This window comes from Coturnix japonica, chromosome 21 (genome assembly GCF_054131305.1).
Source record: "Coturnix japonica strain WE chromosome 21, WE-NBRP24, whole genome shotgun sequence".
Lineage (NCBI taxonomy): Eukaryota > Metazoa > Chordata > Aves > Galliformes > Phasianidae > Coturnix > Coturnix japonica.
Window position 1 is genome coordinate 4,350,688 of NC_140683.1, and position 17,716 is coordinate 4,368,403.

The 17,716-nt window shown below is 48.6% G+C and overlaps 1 protein-coding gene across 13 annotated transcripts in view; it reads right to left on the reverse strand.

The window, feature by feature from the left end:
* DAB2IP (DAB2 interacting protein) overlaps nucleotides 1–17,716 on the reverse strand; it is a 155,657-nt gene that overhangs the window by 54,525 nt on the left and 83,416 nt on the right. The window contains exon 1 of one of the 13 annotated variants that reach the window (XM_085520867.1): nucleotides 5,951–6,301. The exons of 11 other annotated variants lie outside the window; for them this stretch is intronic. The gene's annotated coding sequence lies outside the window, so the exon portion shown is untranslated. Of the gene's footprint in view, nucleotides 1–4,889; nucleotides 5,147–5,950; nucleotides 6,302–17,716 lie in introns of those variants that run through there. One more of the 13 variants, XM_085520870.1, reaches the window with a different exon arrangement.

Genomic DNA, 17,716 nt, shown 5'->3' on the forward strand with positions numbered 1-17,716 from the left:
CCCCACTGCAGTCCCAGAGGGGGTGGAGAGAAGAAATACAGATCCAAAAGGCTCAGATCTGTCTGAACGCTTTGGGTTTCTGTTACCTCCAGCTGCACCTTCCAGATATGAGAGATATGAGCTCACACCTGCCCGTGCATTGTCTTAAAATAGTCGGTGCCGCTTCCAGAGTGTGTTTGCTGTACTTCCAAAAGTGGAAACTTCACAAATATGAAAAACAAAATACATCCTGAATGAATACTAACACCACTACCGGCCCCCAGACAGCACCCTGCAGCAGTGTTAGTGCTGAGCACACCCACAGCCATCCCAGCTCTGCCACCACCAGCTGCTGCCCAGAGCCCAGCGGTGGGACTGGCACTAATGGGCCCCACACCCAGCTGTGCTCTGCCAGCGCTGCTGCTAATGGCCACAGACACCCTCAGCTTTAAAACACCAAAGTGCTTTTCACAGCTGAGTAACTCCAGTCACCATCAGACAGGCTTACAGCTCTATCAGAAGCGCGACAGAGAAACCAGCCGCTTCCTTCCTACATGTGATGCCTTTCGTTGTCTTTATAAGGATGCTCTGAACAGAGATCAACATACAAATAGCAGCACAAATACACACAAACTGAGACACTACATTTTTCCTGAGATAAGGAAGATAACCTTCTGAGCACAAAGACACAGCTGGGGCTCAGTGCCCTGCAAGCAGTGCACACATGCAGCACACAGCTGCCCCCCGGCTGCCCCCAAGTTGCCCCTCCTGCTGTCCCTGGCAGGCCGAGACCACACGGGTTACCCTTATTCCCCTCATTAAAGTAATAAATGTGGCTTAGGAACACAGTTCTATACAAATACCATGAGATCTGGCCTTAATACACCCGGCTTTATAATTAACACCAACATGAGTGCCTATGAAGGCTCAGAGGTCTCTGTAGCTCCTGATCAGGGAGTAAGTCTGTTTAAGGCCCAGTTGTGTGGGGTGTCCCAGTGGTGCTGCGCGGGGTCCTGGGCTCAGCCTCTCCTGCAGCAGGGACAGCCCCAAACCCGGCAGATCACAGGAGGCAGCAGGGCACGGAGCACAGCACTGTCTGTAACCACTTCTTGGCTAAGTGGGAGAAGAAGCAGAGATGGAAAATACCCTGAGGTTATAGGATGGTATTTAAAAAAAAAAGAAGCTCCATTGAGAAACTCCAGCTGGGATTTGATTTGCTGTCATTCCCACTGGCATTTCTGAGAAATTTCCTCTTTATAAATAAAACATATTTGAAAGCAAAATGCTTTGCTTCTGGGCATTCTGCTGCAACCTGGTGAAGAATGCTGTGCAATATAGGGAAAATAGAGCCCAGCTGCTCTGACTGATGTGCCTCAGCTCTACTCTGCAATCACAGCAACTGGGATCAGCGCCCCAAAGCAACAGGAACTGCACAAATATATAAAGCGAGCAAAGCCACAGAAGCATCATTTCAAACACAAAGCACCACAGCCATCCCATCGCTCAACTTTTGCCAGCTGTGAAATGGGAATACAGTCTATAGCTGCTACTTTGGAGAGTTGTAGGAAGATCTCATAGAGGGATATTCAGAAAATACTATGTATGTGTCTGACTTTACTGTTCTGAGAGCATTCTCCCACACGCTGCTGGAGGCCTGACTCACCACACGGCCTTTGGCAAGATGCTGATCTGCTCCGTCCTTTCATTTATGTTTCTCGGGCAGTATCCCCAATAAGCCACTGGTCTATCCAATACGGTCTCCCGCCTCCAGCAGTAGCTAATAGCTGATGTTTCAAAGGAAGGCAATCTTGTTAAAAGAGGGAAAATACAGTTCCTGACCCTCGAAGGCAGGCAGGCAGAGCCCCGAAACTTTTGATTTATTCTTCCTGCTGATGTTGGTTGCTTAGCTACAAATATTCTCAATGCTCATAAAAGGCTCTCTCCCTCACTCCTCCTCACCGCTATGTTTTAAATCCAGCCATGGTTTATTTTTCCTGAAACCTAGGTGATGAGATTTCATGTTTTAGTTCCACCTAAGGCGCAGCGCTCCCTCCTCCCGTCAGCACTGCAGCACCAACGCCAGCACAGCGCAGAGAATCATAACATGACTGGGGTCAGAAGAGCCCCAAAGGTCACCTTGCAACATGGAGATGGGCAAAGCCAGGGCTTCCCAGCTGTGGTGTGGTAGCACTCGTAAAGAAGAGATGAGAAAGGGAGGAAAACAAACAGTAAGCAACAAGTCTAAGAAGCACGCTGAGACTGCAGCTAACAGCAGCCCATGGCAGTACACTCCATGAAGCCACCAAGGTAACACCAAGAAAGCTGGCGGGTCTGACATGCTGAAGGGCAAGACATACAGAACATATGGCAATGTTCCCTCCCCTGCACACCTCCCTGTCCCCAGTCCCTCTGCCCATGTCCCCAGCTGCTGGCAGAACAAGGCTCCAACCTTGAAACTCTGCTGTTCCCTCCTCCACGAGGCTGCTGTAACATACAGCACTGGTTGGTGCCGGATCCATCTCCCACTCCATCTCCCACCCCACAGTGTGTTTGTGTGCTGGACAGGAAGAGGCCCTCAACAGGTGCCATGAGTCAGGAGGAAACAATAGCCCAGCCTCGAAAATGACTGCAAAAACAATAACCCCGCAGAGCCGCCCCTACAACACAAAGAGCAGCTCTGGGTTGGAGCACTGGGACAATTGTGAGCACCAGCTGTTGGGAATGGGAGGGCAGCAGAATTCAGTCGGGTTTTTTCCTGTCTGCTGAAATTAGGGAACAATGAGCAAAGCCCCTCCTGGCAGGGCAGGAAGCGGCCAACAGGAGCATATGGGGTCAGCACCCACAGCCCTGCTGGGCAGGGAGCAGGGCCAGCAGCCGGGGTGCTCCCCCCGCCAGGACGATGCACGGTGCTGAGGGCTTCAGTCTGAAAATTGCTTTGAGGTCTCTTTACTAAACACCGCTAACAGAGATGTCTGAATTTCATCAAATGGGTTTTATGCTTCCACCGCACAATGCCCTCTCTACTTTGTATTTTAGAAGTCAGGCACAGCTGTTTTTGTACAGACAGACGGATGGATACGATTTCATACAGCAGGACGGGGGATGCTATGCAGAGCTCAGAGAAATGGCTGTCAGCTGACCTGACAATGCTATCAGCGCAGGAGCCAAGAGCCAATTTTAACTCATTTTGCTGTTGCACAGCCCCTTTAAAGGACCTAGGAGCAGAGCTGGGCCATGCTTTGCTGCTCTGTGTAAGTACGGCAATGAAGAAATAGAGCTGAAGGCAAAGATGTTCTGCTCAGCCCAAACTGGACAGCAGATCCCTGTGACCCCAAAATTACTGGATAGGAAGCAACAGGCAAACACGAGGCTGTGCTGTCAGTCTGGTGACTGAATGCTGGAGCAATTTGAGTAGCAGAGAGCACCTTTAGGGCTAGCAGTGCCTCGTGGTAGGTGAGCGGACAGCAGAGCACACAACAGTGCTGGCAGTCAAGGGGCTCTTTATCAGAGCTGTTTTCTAACTAACAACCTCACAGTGATGCCAAGAGAGAACCAGAAAGCTCCCAGTCAGCGCTGCGCTGCAATCAGTGATTAATTTGTTGCAAGACACTTTGCTTGCTGTACATGACAGAGCTCATAAATTCTCATTTTTATTGATGCTGTCCTGGCTGAGGGGCCATGCTGGAAGAGGCTGCTGTGCTGCAGGCACCCTGCACAGCTCCTGGGGCTGCTGGTGCAGTGCAGGCAGCCGCAGCCGTTGGTGCCAACAGACTGGGATGGCCACGATTCACCACAGACATGGGCTGGTCACCCTCCATGCTCACAGAGCCTTCCCAGAAGAAGCTCCATCAGGACATGAGCCTCAGTGCTCTGTGAGGCCTGTGGCACTCAGTGGAAGGAAACAAGAGCTAGCAGAGCTCTGCGCCCTGGCTGGGAGCATTCTGCTCCCACATGGCACTGCCCTCTCTTGGCAGGACCTACAGAATTTGATGCCCTAGCTCTACTCGTGCTCACCATCAGGAGCCACAGGGAGGACCATGGTCTCACCAGCCCTGTCTACAGCCCTCACTGTTTAGATGTCCTCCAGACCACAGCACCCTCACATCTAAAATTAGGACTGAACGAGGTGGTGGATTTGTGTTTTGCTATCCCAGGTGATACAACGTCTCTCTGAACAGCTCTTCCCAACACAAGTGACAATTGTGTTGTATATTGTTAAATCTGTCATCATACTGCAAGTCTCAAATGGTGAGAGTCAAAGAGAAGCAAAGGAGGGGAGTGATTCTGTACAATGCCCAGGGGAGCTGAGGAAGCCTTTCAAATAAGAGAAGGTGTTTTTCCTGTCACTTTCAGCAGAAGGAAGCTCTCAAAATTACTGAGTGCTTTCTCATCCCACTCACTATCTTCCCAGCTTCTTAAATATGCACTGTAGGGCTACAGGAGCCTGGAAGCTGCTGTGACAGCCCAGGCTCACAGTGGCGATGGCTCAGACATGCTGCAGCAGCACAGCCCCGTGTAGGGGCTCACCAGGAGCATTCCCTGCTGCCCTCTGTGCACAGCACTCTGCTCACATCTCCCTGCTCTAACCCTGCTGCTAATGAGGCCCAGCAGGTCCCTGAGCTTCCGAGGTTCAGGTGCTGTTCCCCTCTCATGGGCACTGCTGTCACGCTCTGGGACAGCCCCTATCAACACCTTCGGCTGTTGTGGGAGCCACAAAGCAGCACTGAGAGTCTCATCAGTTTACCTCTGAACATTAACATTAATTACCGTTTGCTACATTAAGCTACAGTGTGTTGGGAACAAGTGCAGGTGCAGCCTTGCCCTTCCCCCCACCCATGGCAGATCACCCTCCTCACCCCTCCCCAGCCCCTGGTCTGAGCAGACGAGGTCGCTGCCTTGGCTCTGCCTACCTGCTCCCAGATGCACATATTCATATGCTGCGTTTTCCAGCTGTGATTATTATTTGCTGAGTAGTGAATGGTCCAAAGGGCACAGGGGGTTCTGCTGCTGTTTAAGGTATAGCAAGCACAGCCTGTCACCCTCCTGCTTATGGGAAAAAAAGAGATGGGAGGGAGCAACGTGCCTGCAGCCCGATGAGGACACAGATGCTCGCCAGACTTCAACCTGAAATACTTTCCTTCTTTCCTTTCCAACAAAACCCTTTTCCGCCCGGCGCAGGAGGAGCGGAGCAGACAATTGGAGGGGAAGCGACCAACGATGGGGGAGGAGGGAGAGAAACGCACCCGGCTGCTTCAGCCCCAAACAGCACGAGAAACAAACTGCACAAGGGATGAGTAACACAGACAGCTTTAAAGCCGTGTCAGGGTTGTGCCTTCCAGGTTCACAGCGCGGACATCGGGAAAGGACATCCAGTTTCATAAATTACATAAGTTTTAGCACACCTCCCTTTAAAGCTCGCTGTGCTGCACTCTCACCAATACACAGCCACCCACACGCGCCGGGATTGCCTGCAAACACACCCTGCCCCAGCGCTTTTTACAACAGCGGCTCCTTTTTTACAACCACACGGAATTTCCAAGTTCTCCCCAAGCAATCTGAGCAGTCAATACGCACCTCACGACCGACCCCTTCCATAACAGTAGGTGTTATCCAAGCAAACCCCTTGGCTGTTGGATCCCCGCACCTTTCTTCCCTTCCCTCCAGCACCAGCACAGCCGCCCCTCAGCCCAGGAGAGCCGAACTGATGGATGAAGCCCGGCACGGTGCGTGATGCTGCGGCCCCAGCGGTTCCCAACAGCTGAAACAATGCACTGGAAAGTCAGGTTTGTCCGTATCCGCTCGCTGTCCCGCTTTAGAAAAGCAGCGTGTGGATACCAAGGATATTCAAAGATCCAGCTTCTCAAATCCCAAGCAAAGTCACCAAGGTGCTGGAAGTACTTGGTCACCGCAGTGCCAATGTCACGCGGCAGTGCCAGCAACTGCTGAAATCAAAGGGGAGCAGACGACTCACCTCAGCCTCCACGGGGCAGAGCAATGAGCTCGGGGCAATGAGCTCGGGGCAGAGCCGCAGCCTGCGCTCCTCGGGCACACACTCAGCTCCGCCGCCGGCAGCACGCGGCCATTCCCGGCGGTGCCCCCTGCAGTTGGCGGCTGCTCGCGGAGCTCGGGGCTGAGCGCCTTCCGCTGCAGTGATAGCGGGATTATTAAAGTAAACCGACTGTTGCCCTACGTGGAGGGAGGGGGAGGGAAGCTCGGCCCCTTCCCTTCCTTTGTAATTCAAACCCTTCCTTGAGGCAGCTCTGGAGGAGGCATCTGCTCCGGCCCTTCCCGCTGCCCGCAGGTGCTGGCGGCCGTCCAGGCTGAGCGCCCCGCACCGCACTCGGGTTTACATGGCAAAGCAGCTCCTTCCTCATTAAGCTTCATCTAGCACGCTCCTCTCTCATGTATAATTAGTCCAGTACAGCAAACATGCAGGTAAGGAGGGAGCCTCAGCACGCACAAGCTCCCATCTCCTCCCAGCTGCTTCCAAGGCTCTCCCCATACAGCAGCCCCCTGGGACAGCCTGGTCAGGCACTGTGGGCACTATGGACATCCATCCCCTGCTGTGCCTGGGATGTCAGCCCTGACCCCATTGCTGCCAGCTACAGCCACAGGAGCTCAGTGGGGCCGGGCAGTACCTCACTTATCGCTTCCTGAAGGCTGTTCTTAAAGGCTGAAAGCACAAATACCGTTGGCTCTGTTTGCAGACATCTTCCATTGATCCTCACAGTTCACATTTTAAATTATAAAGAAGTCCAGGCATGCAGGAATACATCCACAATGCAGGCATATCAGAATTAAAATCTCCCTCAAATCCTCCTGAAATCTACACTGCCATCATTAGCCACAGCCCGTGTGATAATAAATAAACTGGAGTCCCTGACAGCAATGATAGTATCCCATCTCCCCACATTGCAGGCCCACAATGCTGTGCAGTGCCCTGGCAGGCAGCCCCACTCCAACAGGTTTTCCTTCGCTCTGTCAATTAGAAATTTCTAGTGAATTTTAGAAATAAAAGGGAAAAACCACAAATATTTTGGGTGAGTTCCCATAACACCCCGTGCCTCTCCCCTTCCTCACACACAAGCTGCTCAAGGCAGTGCTTTTCACACCCTTCTGATGGCAAATGTTGCGATCTGCTGCTCTGGCACTGAGCACATGCAGTGGGAATGGCCAGGTTCTGCTTTACTGTATGTGCTGCTCCTGGAGCTCGGGGGAACAGGCGCTGTGTGGGGATGTGCTCTTCTGCAGGGCACGTTCCTTCCAAGAGAACGTGGAAGGGCAGAATTGTTTTCTATTACACCCCTACTCCATGTCCAGACCTTCCGATGGCAGCTTGGCTGAGGCCTGTGCATGACCACAACAGGCATTTCATTATCACTCCAATGCAAATAGCATCTTCCTAATCTACCAAGTGCAATTTGCACAGCTGGCATTTAGGACACGGAGCATCAGCTGCTCTCAGTCTGGTCTTGCACCAGAAATCACGACGCATCCAAAACTGAGAGGCAGGAAACAAAACCCTTTTGCAATACCCACGCTGAATCCTGTGCTTGCTGTCTGCAGGCCAAATCCTGCTTCCCCTGAAGGCCAGTGGTTATATTCCCACTGACTTGGCAGGAACTTTGGCTGTGCAGCAGCCATTGTGGGCTAACTGCAAGCCGCCCGTTTCCCATCTTCCTGCTCACACTGACTCCAGGTTGGGCAGCATCAGACACCGAAGCCTTAAGGGGAATATTAAATGAAATGAATAAAACGTGGACAATTGAAGTTGAGACTGGTCAAAAAGAGCAGCAGAACAAACAGGACCCAAAAATCATAACACGAAGAGCTTGTTTTTCTTGTGTACACTGGTGTAAATTCAAACTAGCTCTGCTCATTTATCCTCTATATACACATAGCACAATAAAAGAAGAACTGACCTAGCACCAAATATTCCCTGTTCTGGGAACAGTTCCCATCTGCTATCACCACAGAAGGTCCAGCATAGCCTGGAATCCATGTGCACACTTATCTCTTCATTTCAGACCATTCATCACTCTTTGCCTGGAAGCAACGGTTAATTTACAATAACTCAATGTCAGGATGGCAGTTTAAAATCCTCCTGAGCATTGCCCTAGGAGAAGATTTTGTCCTGGCTCTCTGCAGCCGCTGTGGATTCAGCTGAGCCTCAAATCTTTAAGTCACTTAGTTTTAGAGCACGGCAGAAACAAAGGAGGAGAGAAGACCTGCCAGCCTGGAGTGAGTGCATGCCCAAAGCCATCGAGGGATCATCTCTCCAGCACATTCCTTTGGGACTTCAGCAGTCAAAGAAATTAGAGGTGGAAATGAAGAACGCGGCCAATCAGAAACCCGGTGTGCAATGGAGATTATTCCCTAAGGTTTCATGTTTTCTCCAGACTAGTTTTAGATAACAGGTGAATCTTGCTCAGAGGAGGAAATACTTTCAGCCTGGAGCAGAGGAGAAGGACATGCCCTGGGCATAACAGAGTGCAGCTTTCTGAAGGGACCATGACCTGTCCCTTACATCCTGCACACAGTGACTCACATTCCTCTCTCTGCTTCTCTTTCCCTCACTTCAGTTTGGATGTAGCTTATTCTTTTGCTTTAAGGACTTTGCTTATGATGTTCTGCTAGCACAGTGCTAGCTAGCACTGATGGCCTTTGCCACTGATTGTCCTTTTATCAAGGACAATCTGCATCCTATGTTTTGAAAGCAGTCATTCTAAAACCTTCAGGTAGTGCCGCAGACAAAGGCTGACACGCCATCTATGTAAATCAGAAGGTGTCTAAAGAGGGTGTTTACAAGCAGAATGCTGCTAAGAGTCTGCCTTGGTTGCAGATAACAAGGCTGAGACAATGACAGATCTCCTTCCCCTCGCAGCCAAGAGCAGCTCCCTCTGATTGGCTTCGCTGTGTTTATCCAGGATGCTGGGAGAGAGCAGGCACCAAATATGCAATTAATTGGCAGTTTGCAGGAGCATATTGCCTAAAGATAAACAGAGTGGGTGATGGTGTCATATGTAAAATGGCTGAGTGCTGCAGATGTAGTGTTGACCCAGTTTAAAAAAAATAAAGGGATTTGCTTTTGTTCTCTTGAAAAATAATTGTATCCCAATGAGTACTTTGTTGCACAGTCCCTCTGGCCTTTGAGCATTTTGTGTGTGTAAGCCATTCCGTGCTCTTCCTTAATCTGGAAGTACTTAGTAAATTAAGAATTTGCTGAAAACTTTTCCTGCTGACATCAGTAGAACATTTCACCAATTCAGATTGTTGTGTGTGACAGCAGACGAGCGCATTGCAACGTGGCATTAAAGCCTTCACTCTTCACATGGGGTGTTTTGCAAGCAGGAAAATGCCAGACGTCACAAAAAAGCACAAAGATGACATAAAGTCCAGAGCTGGGTAAGGAAAGAAGGAAAACAGGAAGAAGGCTGAACAGTATTTGGGAGCTCAAGATACACACTGGGGTAAATAGCTGAGGCTGGAAAGGGAAGGGAAGGCTGAGGTGATGCTGGGGAGCTTGAGAGTCTTAGCAAAGGGTACACGTGCCATGATCAGATCAGCAGCACGAACTTCTGTGTGGAATGCAAGGCACATGTACTGAACAGTGAGAGGATGCATTGAGAAATGTCCTAGATGATGACTTCCAGGCTCCACACCCTGTAAAGCAAAGCAGAGGCCCACGCAAATATGCACACCAGCGTGGGCAGTGGAAATCAATGCCCTCACAGGACAAAAGGACACTCATCTCTCTCCTTTTTATATTTAGTGCTCTAAAACTGAAGACTAAAGCATGGGACAAACCTCTCACTTCTTTTCAGCACAACCACATTGACGTGAACAGCACTGTTTGGATGGAGCAAGACAGCAAGCCATGACCTAGTAGCTGCATTGCTGCGGCCAACACACAGAGTCTGCATCTGCCCTGGCAGACATGAAGCTTCAGAAATGCCTTCCCTGGAACTGCTGATCCCAGGGAGAGATCTGTGCAGCACACTGAGGCTCGCTGTGTGTCCTTGGCCAGCTCCTGGCAGCTCCACGTGCTCTGCCCACTGCTGTCCTTCCCTCTCCTCCACCATGGGCTCTCCAATGACTGCAGGCCTGGCCTCATTGCAGTGTTGGAGCTCCCTGCAGTTCAGCATTCCAGAAACGTGGCAAAAATTCTGCAGTTTTCTCTTAGATCAAAGTTTCTGTATTTGGGTACCTATAATTAGTGAGCAAAACAAGTGACATTTTGTTCGGAGATGCAGAACTTCCATTGATTTTAATGGATTCAGCATCCCAGAAAAGTAGGCCGCTTATTTATGTACCTACATCAGCATTTGCTTATGCACTGACCTTATGTTTTGCAAATCATGAGACAACCGCACGCACCACTCTGTTATTCCCTTTATTTCTGTCAGCAATCTCATTCAAGAAGTACATTCCAGCTCTAAATGTGCCTTTTAAACTTCTCCTCTGTTTAACAAAACACTTGGGCACCAGTTTAACACCTTTTAGAGAGAAGCGCTTCACCGCATTGGCACTGATAGGATTCTCCCATCCCTTTTGGTTGAGATGGGGCACAAATCTTTGTTTCCCTACCTTCTGCTCCTTCTGGGCGCTGCCTTTTGGTTTGTCAATGTGCACTGCTTGAAATGTGCCCAGAGAGGACCCACAGAAGCCAATGACCTGGCACTATCAGTGACAGTGACACTGGAGCCCAGCACACAGCCAGCAACTCCATGACAAATCCCTGCAGCTTGTGTGTGGGCTGCTGGCCACATAGCCCTGTACCCCGTAACCCTGTACCCCATAGCCCTGTACCCCATAGCCCTGTACTCTGTAGCCTTGTACCCCATAGCCCTGTAGCCCCGCAGCCCCAGTCTGTGTTTTCCCCTCCCACACTCACAGTCCCACATTGGGAGCAGCTTCAGGAGCAGCTGTCCTTGCTCCTAGCAATGCCATCCAGCATCAGGATACCACATTTCTCAGCACAGTGAGCTAAAACTGCTTAAGGAAACTTGATGCGTGCCAGGCTTGGGATGTCTAATGGGAGCTGACACTGCTGACACTGGAACTTAGATGGGAAGAATTCTTCCAACAAGGAAACCAATTTAAGGCCATAACTGATACAGGTACACAGCTTAGAAGGTATAAAAACCAAAACGAAAAACCATCCTCATCCCAAAAGCAGAACACACAAAAAAATCTTTACTTCAGTGCAACGCAGAGTTAATTTAAAAACAAGGAAACCTTCTAAAGGTCACCTGGATCTTTTGCATGTATCCATATACCTGAAAGGCAAAGCAATGGCTTCCAATTCCATGTAAGATTTTAAAGTTTATGGATGTTTCTGAGCTCATTAAACCAGAACTTCATGGGAAAAGACAAACAGGGTGATTGGATCAGGTGAAGGATGGTTTTATACATGGGCACGGGCTCTGCGTGGTGCCAGCAGCCCTGCAGGCCCAGGGGAAGGCTGAGGCTGCCCAGCACTGAGCTGCAGGGCCATCCCCAGGGGCTGCTCACAAACCCCTCTTTGGTTGTGTCACTCCCAGTTGAATCCCTGCCACTGCTTTGTTGTGTTGTTCTTGAGCCAATCCCTGCCACATCACTTTCTCAAAGTTCCTGGAGATATATACCTGTAAGACAAGGAAGGCTGCAGCTACACTGACTTAACCCCAGAGTGTCTCTAATAAATGTATCAGCTGCCAGTAGCTCCGTGTAAGTGCAGAGTTTTACTGCAGTCATTGTAACAGGATCTGTCACCGTGGTGTCCTCTGGATGTCATTAATAAATAATATATGAAACCACTCAGGAAGAGGGAGAAAAAAGTATTTCTCATGTTTTCTGGAGCCCAGTGAGAGGTCAATGGCAGTGACGGCGAAAGGAGAAGGTGAAGGGGACGGGCTCAGGAATGGCAGCTTTGCAGTGTCCCAGAGATGGGCAGGTAGAGCAGAGCATCCCAGGTGACCCATTGTGTCTTAAAGAGTACATAAATGATTAGCACTCGGTTGTTCTTGCAGATCTCTCTCCTAACCTCTGCTCTTTCTCAGCTGCTTTATCCTCCCCCTTACTCGCAATAAGAAGGGAAGAAGGAAACTAAGCATGCAGAGAAATGTCCTTTTCCAAGAAGACAAGCATTGAGCCATCCTCAAAACAGCCACTGACAATCAGCTGGGAGAGAAAAAACTCCCAACCCAAAGTACAGGCAAGACAAACACACCCTGTCCATGGGACAGAAACAGCCTCATCATCGTTTACTCTTTTCCCTTGTGTACCAAGGCAGCACAAGGGCAAGTGAGTCGGTTTTCATTGCCCATATACACTTCTCAGACTATGGGAGACGCACACCCACCATCACCCAGCACCGCTGCTCAGCCCCAGCTGCCCACCTCCATCCCAGCACCTCAGCCCCAGCTGTCGGATCTTCGCTGCAGCCACTTTTCTGCTTTAAAAAGTCCTTATCCTGGGAACTGTGCAGCCCACATGCAGCCATATTCTCACCCTTCATCCACAAAGCTCAATGACTTGCTCTAGTTTGCTGCAGCCTATGATGGGGTTTCAAAACACGTCACACCTTTCCAAGCTCCTGTTCCCGCTTCCCACCCTCTGTTCTCCAGACTGATCTCTGGGGAACGCTGAAACCCAAATCCATCTCCCAGCCAATGACTCTCCATCACTGACAGCTCTGTGGGTGCTCAGGCGCAGCCCTGGAGCTCGCAGCGCTCAGTGAACGTCCTGCGCTCAGTTGGGATGAATTGTGGAGCAGATCTGCTTTGCATCAGCTCTTCTTTGTTTGGTTTGCAGGAAGGATATTATTTCCTAAAGGATGAGTCTGTTTATTGGCTGGGGATATCTCTGGTGCGTTTGTTTTTTGTTGTGAATTTGGATTAGAAGCATCTCCTTGTTCCTGACAGTTGCTGGCAGCATGCTGTAAAAATATGATTAATTAAAGTGTGACTCTGAATCCACTCAGAGGCTTACATTTTTCCTCCTCTAACACTAAATAGAGAAAGGACCATTTAACAAAGTTGAGATCCTGATTTCAAAGCACACCGCAGTTTGGCTCAGCAAGGTTGGGAAGTTCAACCTTCAACATTTAAAAGCTCAAAGCCCTTGGAGAGCAAAGGCTTCAGCTTCTGACCAATCCCAAACACAGCAATAAACAAACAGGGGACAAACAACCAAGTGATGCTCAGAAAGGGCGTCAGCAGCAGAGCAGAAGTAGTGCTGATCACTTCTGAGCCTATGTGACATTTGTACCTTCGCACACAGTTCCACCATAGAAGATGTGCAGTCCCGTGGCACTCAGACTTTAAACCCAAATAACATATTCCGGCTTTTGCTCTCTTCCAGTTAGGAGCCACTGGAAATCCTGGAAGACCTTCAGAAATGAGCCGTACAGGACTTGAAAAAGAGACACAACTTCTCTAAATTGAAAAATTTGAATTTCCTAGCTTGGACTTAAAAGGTACTGCTGAATCTTTAATGACTGATTTATGGAGATGGTTCAGTCTGAGAAGGGCTGAAGGTCTTCCTTTGAAGAAGCCAAAGTTAAGAAAAAATACATAAGAAAAATGTCTGCTACATTCCAAGGTCACAAAGGGTTTCATGCAACTCTGTTCCTCCCAACTCTGACTTCCTAAACGACAGGCACTTGTTAATCCTGAGCACCTACTTGAAACCGCAGATAATTAGCTGGGGATGGGAAACATATGCTAGACTGAAAACATATTTCTGTAACAAAGAGTTGCAGGCAGCAATGTGTTGCAGATACAGATGGAAAATGGACCATTTATTTATTTCGTAAGCATGGAATTCTGATTCAATAAATATTACTTTTGAGCTTGATTGGTTTCAAACACTTAAGTACTGTTCAGCCTTCAGACTGCTAACTTGGAGGAAAGGATGAGGAATGGGAAGCGCTGGTTTTGTGGCAGTTGTTAGCCCACTTTTCCAAGGCAGCTCACATCCCACTTGTTCCCCATCTTTAATCCCCACGGTCATTTCCTCTGTCTGCAGCACAGTGCGGATCACTGCACTGGCCTCACCCAGACACTCCCCTCGCCAGCAATGCTCTCCCGAGAGCTGTAATGAACAGGGCTATGTCTGGTTTGAATGTGAATATTGCAGGAGGCAACCTGCTAGACAACATGTCCCATTTTAATACATCCAAGCCACGAGGAGTCTCCAGCACACACAAGGCTTGGAGGTTTTAAGAATAGCAGCTGGGCTGTATGGCTGTGCATGGTGCTGTGCAGCTGGTGCAGAGCTGCTGCCCAGGCCCCAGCCCTGTGCTCCTGCCAAGCCTGCAAGCCAATGTAACACGAAGCAGCCATTTGCTTCTTAAGAAAACAAAAAGACCAACGATTCCCCACTGTTAGGTAACAACATATAAACTGTGATGCTGAGCCATCAATGGAGATGGTGCAAGACCAGAAATGTAAATGTGAAATGAAATACACAAAGTTGGAGTGACAAGAGGGTACTAATTAACCATTATAAATTCGCATGCTAACCTATGTGATTTCTATTGATGCTTTCTACTTAATTTGGTTTTTATTCTTTTTCCTTTGCATGCGGATCAAAACTAGATTAGAGCATTGTGACGAGCAAAAGGCTTAATCCAACACAACCCCCATAACATGCCATGTAAGGATCTCGGGTTCATTACTAATCCCAGCAGCACCATTCTGACTCTGGTTTATTTGCACAGCCCTGAGCACACCTGAGCACACCAGGGCTCAGCAGACACTGCCCACACTGGGCATCCTCCAGAAAAACCCGGAACTCCAACCTCCTCTGTCCTCTCTGTGGGCATTTTGATAACGGGACAAAATTAATCTCCTGACACTGTTCACTGTTATTCTCATCCATCCATCCACCCATCCATCCATCCATCCATCCATCCATCCATCCATCCATCCATCCATCCATCCATCCATTCATCCATCCATCCATCCATCCATCCATCCATCCATCCATCCATCCATCGGCAGTTTTGATAAAAAATTAAATTAGATCAATATGAAGTCTCATGTGTGCAAGCAGAAGTCACACTGCAATATGCTGTGATCAGATCAGATTGGTATTTCCTAGAAAAACAATATTTATCCCTATTTGCTAAAGAAAGTGCATCTGCTCATCCAGAACCCAAGAGATAAGTCTTCTAATGAGGCTTGGACACTGCAACCATTTCACAGACCAAACCCTGAAAAGAACTGGTTTTATTCTGGGAAACAAATACTATTTCTTCCCCTCAAGTTCTGTGCTCTGCCCAAATGCTTCCTCTTCAACTGGTCAAACCGTGGGAAAGCCAAAGCTCCTCAAACTCTGTAGCATCCAATGTATTGGCATGAATCAATATTTTGATGTTAAAACCCCTCTCTAGTTTTGTCCATGGAAGACAACAACCAAGACTCACACGAGAGAACCCAAAGGAAAAAGCAAAGCACAGCACACCTCGCTAATGTTTGCTCCAGAGCAAATCACAGCAGCCAGGTTAGGATGTTAAAAAACAGGCACCAATACATTCCTCCCTCTTCCCCCTCGACCTCTCCTTCCCCCATACATCTCCACGCTCTCGGACCCTGGCTTGGATCCTCAGATTCTAACACAAAGCAGAAGAGACCTGTTGGGTGCTTGCCTCCTCCAGCACATCCTCAAGCACTGTCAGTAACGGAACCGCTTTCACTGCTCCTGGGGCAGCCTGCTCCCGGCGGATATATGGCGGTACCCAGATCATTTCCTGACGCGTGGATGCCATCATCCTCCCACCTTCTGCCATGTTTATCTGCCAATTACCCGCCCTAAATTCTTTCACCTCCCCCTGTTGACACTCTTTAAACACACAGTTAGGAAATTCGCCCTCTGTTATCTTGTAGCTGACCTAGAAAACACAAGTGGTCGTGCCCTGTGCTCCGCTCGCTGCTCAGGAACTCGCTTACATGGGGATGTTTCCCAAACACTGAATCTAACAGTGCAGAGCTCTGCACAGGACATCGGGGCCCCATCAGACACCACCCCAAACTGAGCTGATCATTGCTTTCGTCTGCTCCCTGCCTCCAATCTCCCTTTTTAGCCATTCTCAAAACTGAATATTTTTTTAATTACTGTTTTCTGAGAATTGGGATTATTTTATCTCTAAATGTATTCATCTGATTATCTCCAGGATGAAATTCATTTGGTTAATTACCATCTTTTTAATTTGTTTAAGTCTATGTTTCTATTTCCTCTGCTGTAACACCTCCCTGCATAGCTCTGCCTGCATTTATTCAGTGTCTGACAGACTCCCATTTTGGGATATGAGCGGGAGATTACCATAAAAACACACACTGAGGCAGAGCCAGCAAAGCCTCACAAAGATACGACATGAGAAGCAGCACCAGCCTGGTGCCCACACTGCTCCGAGCTGCTCATGTCCCAGCCCTGCTGCTGCTGCACCCCCATGACTCCCACCCTGTGGGGCAGCCCTACACATTTGCAGGGACTCTGAGATTACAGTTTTCTCAATGTGTGTAGAGTAGCACTGGAGAAAAGTTGGAGAAAGAATCACATCCCATTTAGAGGATCATCCTACTTGATGCTACCTTGGGTTTAGCTTCAGTTGTGATCCATCCTCTTGTTTATGCACATTTATAGTAGAGCATCTCCCTGATTCCACAGCAATAAAGTATTTCTGTTCCAAGGAAATACTGCCAAACTCCACACATCATATCAGAATGAAGCAAAGGGAACTGCCTCTGGACTCTGAGTTGTGCTTCATCTCTCCCCCTAACAGGATAACAATCCTGCTTCACACTGTCACTGCTTCAAATCTGTTCACGTAGTCCAAGGCATCCTCTGTCAGAAACAATCTGTTACAACATCTCATTAATTTGCCAAAAAAGTAGCAGGTTTTACCTAATGCCTGGCTCATTCTATCATCAGCTTATTACAATCCTAAAGGAGAGGTAGGTGAGCTCCAATCTCATTATCAAGATCTGAATTCCAGCCAATGACGCACCAACTGGAAGAAACCTAATATCATTTAACTAGTTTTCTACACTTTCCTAATTGTAATAGAAAAGAACAATGGAGACATGAGAAGAAATTTCAAACATTTTGAAGCGGGTGGAAAAGCCTCCCAGAGGAGGAGGTCACAGCACCCAATTAAATCACACACACAGACCTGAACTGCAGGAGTGGTACTGAGCATCCAATAGCTCAGGAGAAATGCAGAGCTGCCTTTTCCAGCACCACCTCTCTTCATTCAGAAAGCTGTTTGCCCCTTAACGGGACACACTTCCCAACTAGCTGTGTTGTTCTGCAAATTATGGGCTATACATTATTAATGGCTGAATAGAAATCAATCTAGTTCACCACGACAGTATGTGTTTTATGTGGGAGATGTTTTCAAAGAAGAACAATCAGTTTTGGCATTTTAAACTCCAGAAAAATAAAGAAGCTATTTCTCACCTAAGAGGATGTGTTCAAACACAAGCATACTCTCTATTTTCTGAAACTGAATTAAGATACATCATTTATTGGCTATCTATGGTATATCACCATAGATGATATGATATATCATCTATGGTATAGATGATAGCTACCTCTGGTATCCCAAGAAGCTGCTTTGTTCTTACAGCTCTTAGGGACTGCTGAAAGGGGATGGAACAAGCAATCTGAGTCATGGACCCATTGAATGTCTGAGGATGGAAGGGACCTCACAGCCCCTCCACTCCCACCCCTGTTGTGTGGCTGCCCCCCA